Source organism: Myotis nattereri (genome assembly GCF_964212035.1).
Source record: "Myotis nattereri genome assembly, chromosome: 5".
In the NCBI taxonomy this organism is placed as follows: Eukaryota; Metazoa; Chordata; class Mammalia; order Chiroptera; family Vespertilionidae; genus Myotis; species Myotis nattereri.
This window is the reverse complement of record NC_138080.1, coordinates 103,566,145-103,580,992: the sequence shown is the minus strand read 5'-3', so window position 1 is coordinate 103,580,992 and position 14,848 is coordinate 103,566,145. Positions and strand designations below refer to the sequence as shown.

The following is a 14,848-nucleotide window of genomic DNA, read 5'->3' as shown; positions in this document are numbered from 1 at the left end:
CATGCTCAGGCTCCACCCAGACTAACTTTCTGGGGCCGAGCACAGGCACTGTTATTTGTAAAATGCTCTCTATGTCTTTCTACATGCAGCCCAGGGAGAACATTCACTGTGTGCCATGTGCTGTCCTAAGTGCTGGGGATTCAGGGACAGAGAAAGCCCAGGTCCTGCTGGCAATGTGCTTGGGGGAAGACCACACAGTAAGGAAAGGGCCACACAGTGTTCTCCCAGAGCGCTGAGGATGCTCAGAAAAGACACAAAGAACCCAACTGGGGGGAATCTGGGAAGATGTCCTGAGAAAGGCACTGTCAGAATTAACTGGGAGGAATGCGTACCTGTTGTGTCCTTTGCTATAACAAGGAGGTCTTTGTAATAGGGTGCTTTTCTCTAATAAGAGTGCAGGCTAATAACACCTCACTCAGCCTTATACCAGTATGTTCTTCCTACCAAGCGCTTTCCCTCGGCCTGTGTCAGTCTGGTCCTGCTCACATTGAGTCTTGGGTTTCCATCTGCTCCCTAGATTTCTGATTATAATCTTCTCCCAGTCATGATGTCTTCATGAAGCAGAACTCACTGCCTCTTGGACTGCAGTCAGCTCATGGAGGGAGTTCAGTCCTTTGGATATGATGAGGTCTTGATTCTCCCAGGCCCTAACCCTGCCAGTCTGGGTCAGCTCGCCCTTCCCACAGAAAGCAACCAGGATGCCTTTGAAAGCAGGTTCTTACCTGTGTCTGAGATGCCCCTTCCCCCGGTCACCTGCCAATCTCCTACTCAGTAGTCAAAAAACCCAGTTCAATCATCACCTTTGGGAACGCTTTCCTGACTCACCACTCAAAATCCCCACTTCACCTTAGGCAGGGCTGGTGGTTCTTCGTTTTGAGTCGTCACAGAATTTTATTCATATTTCTTGGCAGTAGGGGACCACAGCTTTTAATGTTTAATATCCAAAGGGTAGTATCTGCTTGACACAGAGTAAGTACTAAGCACATGAACAAATATGGGAATGAATGTGTTCATGGGTAGATGGATGGATAGACATATGAAAGTATGGATAGATGGGTAGGTGGGTGGATAGATGCATAGACAGATGGATGAAAGGATGAGTGGATAGATGGATGGATGGATGGATGGATGGATGGATGGATGGATGGATGGATGGTTAGACAGAGAGATGAAAGGATGGATGAATGGGTGAATGATATTGCCTAAATTAACTTTATATATTATCAATTCAGAGTCTGATACAAAATAAAAAATGTGCTAAATTATCTGTTCTCAAAAAGCAAAGATGCTGGTGATATATGTACTATCGCCTTCTCTTCTTTTATCCTACAACTAAGAAGACAAAGTATTGTAACTTATCTTCCAGAATAGGGTTCAAGCAGATAAATAATTAATCTCCTGGGGGGTTATTTAGGAAGATTACAACTACTCCTCTACAACCTTCCCTGAGTCATGGCATTCCTTGCTCCCAGATATGAAAGCGTCCCTCTGTTCCCTAAAGACTGGCTCTATTTACAGAAAAAGAAGTCTCCACTTTCCACAGAGGTGACTTTTAGACTTTGCTCCTTGGATTTCTAGTTCCTGTCCATGAGGTTCTTTGAGGCATATGTTTCCTTTATTACCTACTACAGTCATAGTAATGCTTGGGGAGGGACATAAAATAAAATACTATCTTTGCATTCATTTTTATATTTCTGATCCCTTACAAAAATGCATAGTATAAATTATAATGTCTAATAAAGTCAACTATCAGATTATACCTCTAAATTATGCAGAGCATTCTAGCATTCTTTAAAAACATTCATTATTTATTACACAAACATTACCAAAAACAAAAATGAGATTATATACCCATCAGTCCAACCCTGCAACACATCTGACTTCTCATTCATTTATGATTCCTTCAAGTCCTTATATGTGCGAAAGACAATTTGTGTCCTGCTCTTTCCAGTTAACATGGCATAAGCATTTTGGGCAAAACCCTGTTTTTATATATCCTTTGAGGAGGGGTAGGAGAAAGGTTTAGATTTAAACAGACTGAACTCTGCCTCTGCCACTAATGTACTTCATAGCCTAAACCTATTTATTTAAACTCCTGTAGGCCTCAGTGTGTTCACAGGCAACCTGAGCATGATAACAATTTGCTCCCTGGATTATGGCAAAAATGAATGGACTTCTGTATGTCAGGTGCTTTACACAGTGATTGACTTATAGCAGGTGTTCATTAATGCGTGACTCACAAATAACAGTAATATTTCTTAAACCTGGATCTGTTTTGAATTAGAATATAAAGTATGCATGAATAATTAAGGTAAAACACAAAACTGAATTCAATTTGGGATCCACCCCTAGAACATTGAGAGGTTAGGTAAAAACAAACAAACAAACAAACAAAAATAAAAAAACTTGAAAATAAGAGAAACCCAACATCACTCTTTCATAGATATGTCTGAGTCACCTGCCTCAGATCACACAGAATGGCAGGACTAGAGCTGGAAATAGAAGTCATGTGTTGTCTAAAGCTGTAAAAACACTCTCAGACCAAATAGCACCTTCTCTGTCACCACCACCTCAGCCAATACAGCGTGAAAAGCAGACATCACTAAATAATCAATACCTATGGGATTACATTGGGGCAAGAAGAAAGAAAAGAAGAAACATATATTAAGTATCAATATGATAGTCATGATGAACAAAATATTATGCAGAGGTAAGCTGAGGCTCAGAGAGGCCATGGCACTTCCCCAAGATCACACAGCTAATTAGCAGCAAAGGTAGAATTTGAACCCATGTCTGTGGGCCTCCAAAGTTCATAATCTTTCAATTTAACTCAATGAAAGTCAACAGATACTTTTTGTGCCAGGTACTGTGTTAGGATATGGCAGTAACCAAGAGAGATGTAGTCCTCACACTCATGGGACTTATTGTCTAGATAAGGGAACCGATAGTTTGAAGGTGAGCAAAGTGTGATGAGTGTCAGGTAAGGTGAAGGACCTACAATGTTTGGAAACTATTCATGAAATGAGGACAGGTAACCGTGAGCCTCTGCTCTCAGTCCCAGGGTTCCTTTACACTATGGGTTAAACATGCTCACACAGACTAACCACCGTCATTGTGTGGCATTATTTCTGCAGGAAAATGCATGTTGAATTCTAAATTGATGTAGAAACAATTTGGGGAGCACAACAATACTCCAAGTTGGTACCTGCTTTGTATATGATGTTTAATGCAACAACAGATTTGCCTTTCTCATTAGGGTCTGCTGAGTATAAAAAATAAAATTAGTGTCAGTGTGTATTTGAGAAAGTTGAATAATTGAGGATGAGAGGATCAATCAAAACACAAAGATTAATTATTGAGCATCTGCTCTGACTTCGGCACTATGCCCAGGCAGTGTGGAAGTAGAGGAGAGATAGAAGACTGGATCAGCCCCATCCTCGGAGGGCCTATAAACTAGAATTAGGATACCCACATAAGAGCGTGCCCAGTAAATCGTAGGCTGTGACAAAATTCCAGGAGGCTGGGGTGGACACACATCTGTGGAATGCACTAGGTGGCTGAGAGATAAGGGGAATCCACCCAGTGTTCAAAAGACAGCGATGATCTGAATAGTCAGAGAGTTCCTGGTGGCAGCGGGAGGAGTGTTAACCATGGAGAAAGGCACAGGACAAGGTGGGCCCTGAAAAACGAGTAGATCATTGAGGCCAAGCACCAGAGACAAGGAACACTGAGAATTAAGACCTCGGAGGTAGTTTTGAATGAATGAGCATTTTGTCTTAATCACCTTCGCATCCATGATGCCCAGAATGGTGCCTGACAAACAGTAGGTGCTCAGATAATGTTTTGTGAGATGAAAAGACATTGCCTTAGTTGAAAAGAAAAATAGAAAAATAATAGAAAAAGTGCTGGCCCTGTTTCAACATATGCCAGACATGCCTAAAATGACAAGAACAGATGTTAAACTGCAGATAATTAAGCGCTTAATTCTATATAAAACCAAAAGTTTTCAGACTGCATCTGGGAGATTGATAAGATAGGGCAAAAGGAATCTGGGATGGTTTCTTAATGGGAGGAGAAGTTGGGTTGGGTCTATCAGGAAAGGCAGTCTGGCTCTCAGGAGTCATGATTCAGGTGGGTGAGGCAGACAGCATAAACCTGCAACTCCATCACCTAGAAAACAATAGGAAGTAATTCGAGTAGCTTCATTAAATAATTCGGCAAGTGTGCCCAGCTCGTGTGGCTCAGTGGTTGAGCATCAACCCATGAACTAGGAGGGCAGTTTGATTTCTGGTCAGGGCACATGCCCAGGTTGTGGGCTGGATCCCCAGTAGGGGGCGTGCAAGAGGCAGCAGATCAGTGATTCTCTCTCATCATTGGTGTTTCTATTCCTCCCTCCTTTCTTCTCTGAAATTAATAAAAACATATTTTAAAAATAATAATAATTTGGTGAGGGAAATGAAATAGATCGGTGGGCCAGATTCAGGTCAGGAACCTCTCATTGGGGGGCCTCAGGACTAAATGCCCTCCAGATTGAGGAACCAGGTAAATGACAATGAAAGAGGAAAGGAGAGGGTTGTTGGGGCAGCGAGACTGGTCTACCTGGAACGTAGCATACACTGGAGACAGCAGGAAAGATGGGTGGAGAGGAAAGCTAAGTTGAGAGTGAATTCTGGTGGAAGAAAAAGCATTCATTAGTCAAACACAGCTTTAGCATGTTATTTTGCTTGGAGAAATTGGGCTGGAATTAAACATTTCATTTTCTAACCTGTGCTGCCAAGTCAATTGTTTATACCTATGGCTAATGTTATCTGAAATCTCCCTGAGAAAATGTCCATTCTAGAACTCTCAGGTTGTTTTCTGGAAACTTTGCTGGTTCAGTCCCTGGTTGTTGCCCCCAGATTGCGTGTGGCAGCTGGGGTACTACAGAGCCGTGGATCAAAGGCGTCTTTAAAAACCAAGCACTTCCTTTCACACTTACCATGCTTCTCTTAAGGATTTACATTTAGACCAGTTGGGCAAATCAAAGTTATAGTTCCCTCAGTAACTGTAACCTGGACCAAACATAGCTACATTTTTTCTGCTGCTGAGAGGGCTTTTAACTCACGCTGCCAACTGTGAAGGGGAGATTTAATTCAGACATTATGTAGGAAATGCTTTTTGGAAAGCAAGTGGCTGGTCCAGGGAAGGTTCAGTGTAAATGGCTGTTCCTTTCAACTCGTGCTTTTATGCAAGGATTCCCTGCAGACAGCAACCTTCCTCGGCATCCTTTCGGGTGAACAAAAAGGTGCCTCTCCACGCCTGCCAGCTGCCACGCTCATACATTCACGCGCACAGCCCAGCTTTCTTACCACAGGTGCTGGTATTGGCAAGAGGCACTACACAGAGCCAGCACTAAGGTGAGAGATCAAGGCTCCTGCCCATGGGACAAAATGTAAGAGGCATCCAAGAACTCAATAATCCAGACAAATCAAACTTAATGTCCCTGTTTAAAAATAAAAATTAATGCAAAAAATACATGATGAACAAAATATCAACCCATACTGCATGGAAATATTCTTTTTCTTGATCAGTGCATTTTTGGCACCCCGTACACTTTGCCCCCGTCCCCAGGTAAGCTTCGCTTGCCTCACCCTGGTCCTGGCCCTGGGAGGCACAAGGTGGGTATAGAATTGAGGGCGGAAGGGAGTGCACACAGGCCCTCAGGGATTTGGTTGCAGGCAAACTCCTTTATACTTTGGTCCTGGCAGATAAAGCAATATTGAAGAATACGTCAAGAAGTATTTCTAATTAGTGCTGACGGAGCAGAACACATTGGATTATTAATTTTATTGGGGGGAGTTCTGGTCAACCATCAACAAAGCTGTCTTTTAATTTTCCAGATGGATCCTCTGAGATTAACAACCCAAGGACCAACTGGGAAGTTTTGCTAAACCACTCACTCTCCAAGCTTGTCAAGCGAAGATCGGGTGACATTCAAGCCCCAAAATTTGGCCTAGGAATCATGGCGTGGACACGGCTGTCAGAGAGCCCAGGACAAGGCTGCAGCCCTGGAGGTCCTGTGGCCAGGACAGGCTCTCTGCTCCATCACACTCCCAGATCTCATAATTAGAAAGCACTCAACAAACCCCAGTTGAAGGAAATTCTACAAAATAATAGACTAATACTCTTCAAAAGTTAAGGTCATGTGAAAGACCAGGAGAGCCCATCACATATTGGAGGGCACTTAGGAACCATGGCAACTAAATTCACTGCACAATCCTGAATTGGGTCATGGACCAGAAACTAGACATTAGAAGGAAACTGCCCAGTCCTGGGTGAGTGCACGCTGATGGTGTAGTCACGCAATGGCCTAATTGCTCATTTGATCACCTCTTGCTAGGCCGGAGCAGTTAACAGTGTAGCATCCTCTACTAAGGATAGTCATTTGTCTGCGGATTTTGTAGTTTTAACTGAAAAAGCGGAGAAAGCCCCTCACCTATCAGCATCTCTTCATGCTGGAACAGGTGAACTTTGGGGAACTTCTCATCCTCCCAATGCATTCTCTGTAAGTGGGCAAGCATCCCTTACACACCTCAAAATTAATCTTTAAAAGGTTTTTTATTTTGAAATGTCAGACTTAAAGAAAAGTGGCAAACGTAGCAGAGAAGGTGCCTATGTACTCTTCATCCAACTTCCCTACATGCTAACATCACCAGAGCACAATGATCAAGCCAGGACATTCACAATGGCACAATACTACTTACTAAATGGCGAGCCTGATTCTAGTTTAGCCAGTTTCCTTCTAATGTCTAGTTTCTGGTCCATGACCCAATTCAGGATTGTACAGTGAATTTAGTTGCCATGGTTCCTAAGTGCCCTCCAATATGTGATGGGCTCTCCTGGTCTTTCACATGACTTTAACTTTTGAAGAGTATTAGTCTATTATTTTGTAGAATATCCTTCAACTGGGGTTTGTTGAATGCTTTCTAATTATGAGACCCGGGTTGTGCCTTTTTGGCACGATTCCCCACATGAGTACATCTTGTCCTCAGTACATCTTGTCAAGAGGCACAGGATGCTGCTTTATGTATTTACTGGGGGTGCTCTCTGTCATCACATGGTTATCGTAAGGTGGTGCCTGTCAGGTTTCTCCACTGTAAAGTTACTATCATTCCTTGTGTCATTAATAAGTGGATACCTTGGGAAGATACCTTGAGACTATGCAAATATCCTGGTTCTCCTCACACTTTAGCCCAACAAGTTTGGTATCTTTAGATGCTTCTACCTTGTAACAATTACTGAGATGTTTTCTAATCAAAATGAATTTTTATTCACCTTTGAACCCTATTTAAGGCCAAAGGGTCAAAACCTACTGAAGGGAAAAACAATACTGCCCCTGGGAAGTGTGCTTCTCCCACAACTGTGTGGACTGAACATCTGGTTTAGGCAGAGCGAACCCACAGCCGAGGTCACTCTGCCCACCCCTCACCTGTGCGGGAACCTGGGAGCTCTCTCCCTGGTCTATGTAGGCCACCACATTCTCAACGCGGCTAGGAAAGAAGCCATTGCCAGTCAGTAAGAATTGCCATGGCAACTGAAGCATCCTTCTACATCTCTGCTCTAGGTTGAGTGTTTAGTCTGTCTGAAAAGCCGCTGCCTCCCCGGAGCAGCTTCTCTTTGCTCGGTCCCATGAGAACCTTTAGGGCAGCAGAGCCAGGGCCACGGGAAGAAGAGGCGCACAGGCAGCTTCCCTGGGCTTGCCTTGTTTTCTGCAATTCCTTTGAGTCCCAGGCAGTGATGTGTCGGCACATGTTTACCAGTCGGCTCTCAGGGAAGAAAAACTAAAGGCCTGGATAGACAGTGTTGGCAATGCTGTATGTGAGTCCTCACTGACGGTGGGTTTCAAGCTGCCAATGTGACGTCACTGAACACGGAGTTGGGAAGAGACGTGCGGCCACAGAGCATTGCGTAGTATTCCCACCAAAGGAACCCACTAGATGCAAGAATCCAGGGTAGAGATCATTAGGAAGTGATGCGTTTTGAGTATCTATTTGTTGCCTCTGATTTTAATTAGTCTATTTACTTATATTTATATAAATTTTTAATAATGGCAGTGATTTAATAAAATAACTCACAAGATTTTAAAAATGTAACACTGGGTTCTCAGGAGCTGGTGTGAGTCAGCCCCAGCACATGACCCCCAGCAGTGACTATCCTGAGCCCCGAAGTTCTGGGACCCTAAGGAGCCCCTGGGAAGGAGGCTGGCTCTTTTCTCCCCACCAGGGAACACTTAGGAAGTCCAGCTGCCCTGCAGGGACGCTTTGCTGTCTGCAGCATCTTCCTTGGCAAGCCTCCTCCGAAGCAGCTGGTGCCGCAGGCTGGCAGGAAGGGGCTGCCTCAGTGGGAAGGGCACAGTACCTGTTTGCCATTCTCCCAGGAGGCCACTGGGCCCTTTACTGCTCTTAGAAGAGAGACAGGGGTGCCTCAGAGGCAGCCTGGAGCAGTAGGAGGAGCAAGGAAGGAAGGACAGCAAGGGAGGAAGGGAAGCCACCGGCACTGGGTGTGGATTGTGTGCCAGGGGCAGAGCTGCCTGTGTTCACAGGTGCTTGTGTTCCCCGTAATCCTGACCACCTGGGGAAGCAGCACCCCATTGCACAGAGATTGCATGACTTCCAAGGTCCCCAGCTAGGAAGAGGTGGAGCTCAGATGCAGGCCTTTTCTGCTCCCCACCATCACCCCAGCATATGACGCAGGGTCCAGGACAGCCCTGGTGTCTGCCGGATGAGCATATGAATGCAATGTGGCCTGACTCCAGGGCCTGTGCTCGCCCCTCCACCAGGGAACCGACACTGGGAAAGTGTCAATGCTCAGTGGTGGCGGGTGTGGCGTGTGGGAGGCCAGTGACTTTGGGGTTAGGTGGGGTGACTCCCTCCCAGCTCTGCCCTTTACTAACTCTCTGACCTCAGTTAGGATCACCTGGCCTCTCTCTGAGACTCAGCTTCCTCACTCATAAAACGGGATAATAAAGCCTACCTTGCCATTGGTGGCCAGAAACAAAGTCCTTATGACTTATGAGAAAAGACTTTACAGGCTCAAAGGTGCTGGGGGAAAAAGTGTATCAGATGTCACTGTCCATGAACACATAAGGTCATTCCATTGGTCTAGCAAAGGCACATTTAATGCCATGGAAGCAGGGGATGAGCAAGGGAATAAAGAAAATGGCCCTGGATACAGCAAGAGAGTTTGATCTATTTCAACTGCAAGTTGGGGATTAATTAGCTGTTCTCTGCTTGGAATGCACCCCAGACAAAGAATTTCAGCAAGCCCTGTCTCCCTGCCTGTTATTAGAGATACGAGGGAGCAGATAGGATAGAATAAAACCTGCCGCTTTTGCACGGTGGTATTGATTCCTGGGAATTAAATGGTAATGCAAAGAGGAGGCATCAGCCTCCCTTCACGCCTGCATCAGGCAGGCTGCCGAGGATTATGAGAGCACGGAGCTCAGGGTGGCCATGGGGGCTGCACTTTAGAAGGCACCTAAGCAGAGAGCTGTGGAGTCTGCTCCTCCCACACGTGGGCAGGTCAGGGCAGCTCTGGACCAAGAACACCCTCCAGGCAGACTACTCCCTGTGCACGCCGCCCCTGGGGACCTTAGCAGAGCTAAAGATGCTAATGCCCTGCTGCTGTCAATGCCTGGTCCCTTTTCAGAGAGGGGCATGCCTGGGGAGTGGGAGTGTGTGTGTGTGTTAAAAACCACATGCACCAAACATCAGACATGCATATTCAACATATTGACAAATCACCTCTAGCAGGTGGGGGAGGGAGAGGGATGGGAGCAGGAGATAGGGATGAAAGGTGAGAAATACACAGACACCACACACACACACACACACACACACACACGCACACGCACACACACACACACACACGAAATAAGGAAGGGCCTGTACATACCCATAAGGATAACATGTCATAAACTGAGTGTGGTTCATTTAACCAAGGAAGGCAAAAGGAGGAAAAGGCATATATATCCCCTTAGACTCAGAGCCGAAGACCCAAGGGTCTGCTATTGATCTGGGAAACTCATACTTATTCATTCCTTCAACAGATATTTCTGTGCAGCCACCGTTGGAGGCGTGGGAGGGGAGGGCAGAGCTGCACGGCAGATTGGTGGACCTCTCTCATCAGGGGCTCCTGGTCCCACAGGTAGGCAAGTGACAGAAGATGACACGCTGATGCTACACAGAGCAGGCATAAGCTGTTCCTGGGACCACAAGAGAGGGGATGCATTCTGGCAGTCCCAACAGCACCCACACAGCCCATAGGTGAGAACGTTAACGGAGCAGGAGGAGGGAGAGGAAAGGGGGATTGGTATGAGGCTAGGCTGGAAGTGTATGCTCTGAGAAGCCAGCTAGTGAGATTTGCTGAGCCTCTGCGCTCAAGGCCTGGCAGGGGACACACAGGGAAGTGTGGCAAAGCAGCCAGTGCTGTAATATCAGTCTGAACACATGGTTATGACAACCCAGAGAAGGAAGTCCTGCCTGGGGTGGGGGTGGGAGAGTGAGAGGAAGAGGATGTGGAATGGAGAAGATTTCGGAAGGGAAGCATTATTTGAGCTGAAGCTAAAAGGAGTTTAGCATCTTACTTGCCCAGAAAGAATGGGAGCTGGGGAGGACATTCCAAGCAGGAGAAAATGCAGAGGAGAAAGTTCTATGTGTCTAGTGGCAAACCTATGACACGCATGTCAGAGGTGACACACGAACTCATTTTTTTGGGTTGATTTTTCTTTGTTAAATGGCATTTAAATATATAAAATAAATATCACAAATATAAGTCTTTGTTTTACTATGGTTGCTACTATCAAAGAATTTCTATATGTGACACGGCACCAGAGTTAAGTTAGGGTTTTTCAAAATGCTGACACGCCTAGCTCACACGGTTCGCCATCACTAAGCTGATGAGTCCAAATATGAGATTCCCCCATACCAGTCAGGACTGAAAGATGCCGTGGTAAGACCCACAAGTCTAGTCCATGGACTCCAAGGGTTTATTTTTTTAAAGCAGACGTTGTGCATTCTCTATGACATCCACGATGCAAATACTGGTACAACCACCTCCTCCTCTTCAGAATCTGGGGCCATCTTTCCCCGCTGTGTGACTGGCAGGCAGGGTACAAACAAGGACTCTTTTCCTTCCGAGGGATGACACATAAAAACAAAAAGCCTGTTTTAAGAGGGAAAACCAACTCTCTCCTGGTCTGGCGCAAAATTAAATTTTATGAGTGACTCAGCAGATGGCCAGGCACAGAACGAAGCCGGTGGGAAACTGCCTTTCAAAGCAACTAAACTTGGCGAAGGAGAGGAGAAAGGGGGTTACTAGAGGCAGAAGTCCGACCTTTCACCCTTCACCCGAGCCTGTCTCTTTCCTACACTGAGTGCAACTCATGCAGCTGACTGAGGAAATTTAACACCATCGTTAAAAAAAAACACCGACACCCAGGCTAAGGCCGACATCTGCCCTGAGTCATATGCCACCCAGGGTTACGATGAATAAAGTAATAACAGGGAACCAGCTTCCACATGCCAGGCCTGCTGCGCTGGGGTGGAACCCCTGGAACAATGACGACCTATTGAAGACAAGCATTCTTTCCCATCCCCCAAACACACAATGCCCCCCCAAAAGGAAGCTTGGCATCCTGCACTACAATTGTGAACTTTCCACACTCGGTCTGTCCCTGGGCAATGGTTCCATCGGGCAGACATAGTCTATGCTTGGGGAGGGCAGATGGCTATTCTGTGATGCCCACAAAGAACCACTAAACAATGGATGGCTATGCTGTTGTCAGCAGAGAGGATTCTAATAACCAGAAAAAACAATTCCAGGACATTCTCCCTGGGAGCCTTTTTTATTTTTCTTCCTAATTTCTGATTTTGAGAAGTTGGTGCCTGTAGAAACCAAACGGCACATCCAACGGTCTGGATTCTCAAAGTCAGATCTTTGCACAGGCCATGTCCCCGCTGCCACATGAAAATGAATGCAGGAGTACAAATGAATGGGCTTGAAGATTCTGCCATTTTACGGTTTATTAAATGCCATATTGCAAGATGCTAGGTTTTATAGACTGGAAAGGGCTCTTCAATTAGAAAGGTAAAGGCCTGAGGATGAGCCCAACTGTTCTTCTATTTCCAGGGAATACTGAAGATGGGGAAAAAATTAGGCCATATTGGAGCAGTGATTCTTAAAGTGTGGTTCCCAGACCAGCACCATCCATATCACCTGGGAACTTGTTAGAAAAATAAATGATCAGGCCCCATCCTTCCAACTTAACAACCAGAAACCTGTTTTAATAGCTCCTCCAAGGCACTCGGGTTCATGCTCAAGCTGCAGACGTGCACTGAGCTGTGGTCCTCACCTTGGCTGCCTGTTCTTATCACCTGGTAAAGTTGTCATTGAGATGCCCCCACCCACCCCAGACCAATTAAATCAGAAGGACTGGGACTGCAGCCTTGGCTCGGCTGCTTCTGCAGAGCAGCGTGGGTGATGTAAATGTGCAGCCCGGGTTGAGAGCCACTCTGTACCACAGCAAGAGAGATTTAGATTAGATACTTGGGATTTCTGACTTTCCATTTCGTTCAAAGTGATCATGGCTACTGAATGAATTTCTGTCAGAGAAAAAGCTCTTGAGAAGTGGAGAGATTTTCATCTTAGAGATGGAGAGGTTAGTCAGAAGCTCCAAAAGTATCCAAATCTTGTACCAAACCCACTGGTAATACCAGTATTTAAAAACTCATCCAGCAACCAGGTGCTCCCCCTGGGGAAAGGGCTGGCAGTCCCCACAGTAGGAAGTCATTATGGAAGCCGTGCACTGAAGGCAGCAGAGAGAGAAGCCATGCCTCTCACACACCTCCAGTCCAGATGCACAGCCCCCCCAGGGGAGCTCAAAGCCTCGCACTCACTTCTCTGCTTTGAAGGCCCACGACCCAGGGTGTGTGAGACATCACCTCTTCTTACCAGTGTCTGCTGTTACCCAATGTGCACAGTGATGAGACCTGTCAGGATGGAACTCCAGGGAGCCACTCCCATGGGGTGGGCGGAATCCCGGCATCACGGCTTAACGAACTATGAGCTGGCGCCAGCCTCCCCTAATCGGGCAATTGGCAGCTAGCCCATTAAAAGTATGTTCCTCAAACTGGGGTCCTCTGGCACAGTCCACACGAAAAGGGATGTGAGCATTACTGAAATATAAGGAACACTGTAAATTCTTTTCAACAGGAAGAGGTAACATTCTGTGGAATGTTTCTGGAGAAATGTTAGGCCTACCTTCAGTTCCCTACACTGTGAGAGTTATGACAAAATTCTCCCTTAAAAAGTTTTTTTTTTAAGATCAAATAGCAAAGACTAGGGCCAATTCAACAACCAGCTCATGAGTGTATATATGAAAACACCACCATTATCATAACATCACGGAGTGAATCTTGAGTAGCCAAGTTTTTGGGTATTATACACTCTCTCCCCAAGGAAAAGGGTGAGGATAGAAAGAAAAGGAAGAGACAAAGATCAAGCTTTTGTATCCCCAATGCCTATCACTATGCAGACTTTGGAGTTGGACCAACTTGGGTTTGAATTTTGACCATGCAATTTATTTGCTGTCTATAATTGAACATTAAGCTTATGAATTTCAGGTTTTTCATCTGTAAAATGAGGATAACAATCTTGGGCACTGGTTAAAGTGAGGAGAACAAAGGAATGGATTGCATTCAGCACAGTGCCTAGGAAATAGGAAATAAGATAGCATCTGTGATCAGTAATTATTCACCCTTGAACACCCAACTGAAGCTTCACTATCTTGGTGAAGGCTTCCTTGACAAAAATGTTTACACACACACACACACACACACACACACACAGTCTTTGTGGCTCCAGACTCCTAGTATGCATGTAGATTTTAGTTGTTAGGTTATATTGCAACTGCTTATTTATATTTCTGTAAAGATTTTCTTAAGAAACCATGCCTTTGTATACCCAATACCTGGCACACACCTGGTACATCATATACTATACAATGAGTGAATGAGTGAATGAATGAATGAATGAATGAATGCTTGAAGAAAGCAAGCAAGCTGCTGCATTTTCATAGTAATGAGATTAGAGTAAGCTTACTAGTAATTAGGAAAGCAAGAATGGAAAGAATGACACAGAAGAGAGAAATGCAAAGAAATTGATAGTAATGGTTGACTATGGGATATGAGCAGTGAAGGAGCATTGTTCTGCAGAGTTTTCTAATTATAGTCTATCACAGATAGAGTTCATCCAGAAAGTCCTTCTCTGAGGATTTTCTGGGAGTGGGGGTTGGGGAGGGAGGAGGAGGAAAGCTTACACTAACACTTGGAAAAGACTAAGTTGATTGTTTGGTTCTACCCTGTCCTCTGAAACCAGCCCATCCAGGGTAAACACCTCCTGGATATCACTCCTGAGCAATCTGCTCATCCAGAATGACTCTTAACCATTTTCTCCATTGCAGGGGCTAACTGGAGAAATAAGATTCAATCCAATCAGCAAAGAAAGCGGTAGGATGTTTTTCTCTTGGCCATGTAGGCATGGGAAACTGCCCCTCCTGCCCCTGCAAACCAGGCTTTGGAAATGAACCAGTCATCTAAATCTAAAAAGCCTGCAATATGTATTACCTACACCACAAGACTGTCTAATGAAAAATATGCCCACAGAATGCTACACGCTCAACCCCAATCCCTAGGCCATGTTTCACAGTCATGGAGATTAGTCCCTGGAGACGCAGACCCGCTGGGCAAGCCATTGACCTTCATCTTTAGACTTCATTTGCCATTCGTCAGCACAAACATTTTAGAGCCTC

General features: G+C 45.4%; 1 protein-coding gene across 2 annotated transcripts in view; it reads right to left on the bottom strand.

The window, feature by feature from the left end:
* The window catches only part of DOCK2 (dedicator of cytokinesis 2), a 374,023-nt gene that overhangs the window by 218,864 nt on the left and 140,311 nt on the right, over nucleotides 1–14,848 (bottom strand). The gene's annotated exons all lie outside the window — the stretch shown is intronic.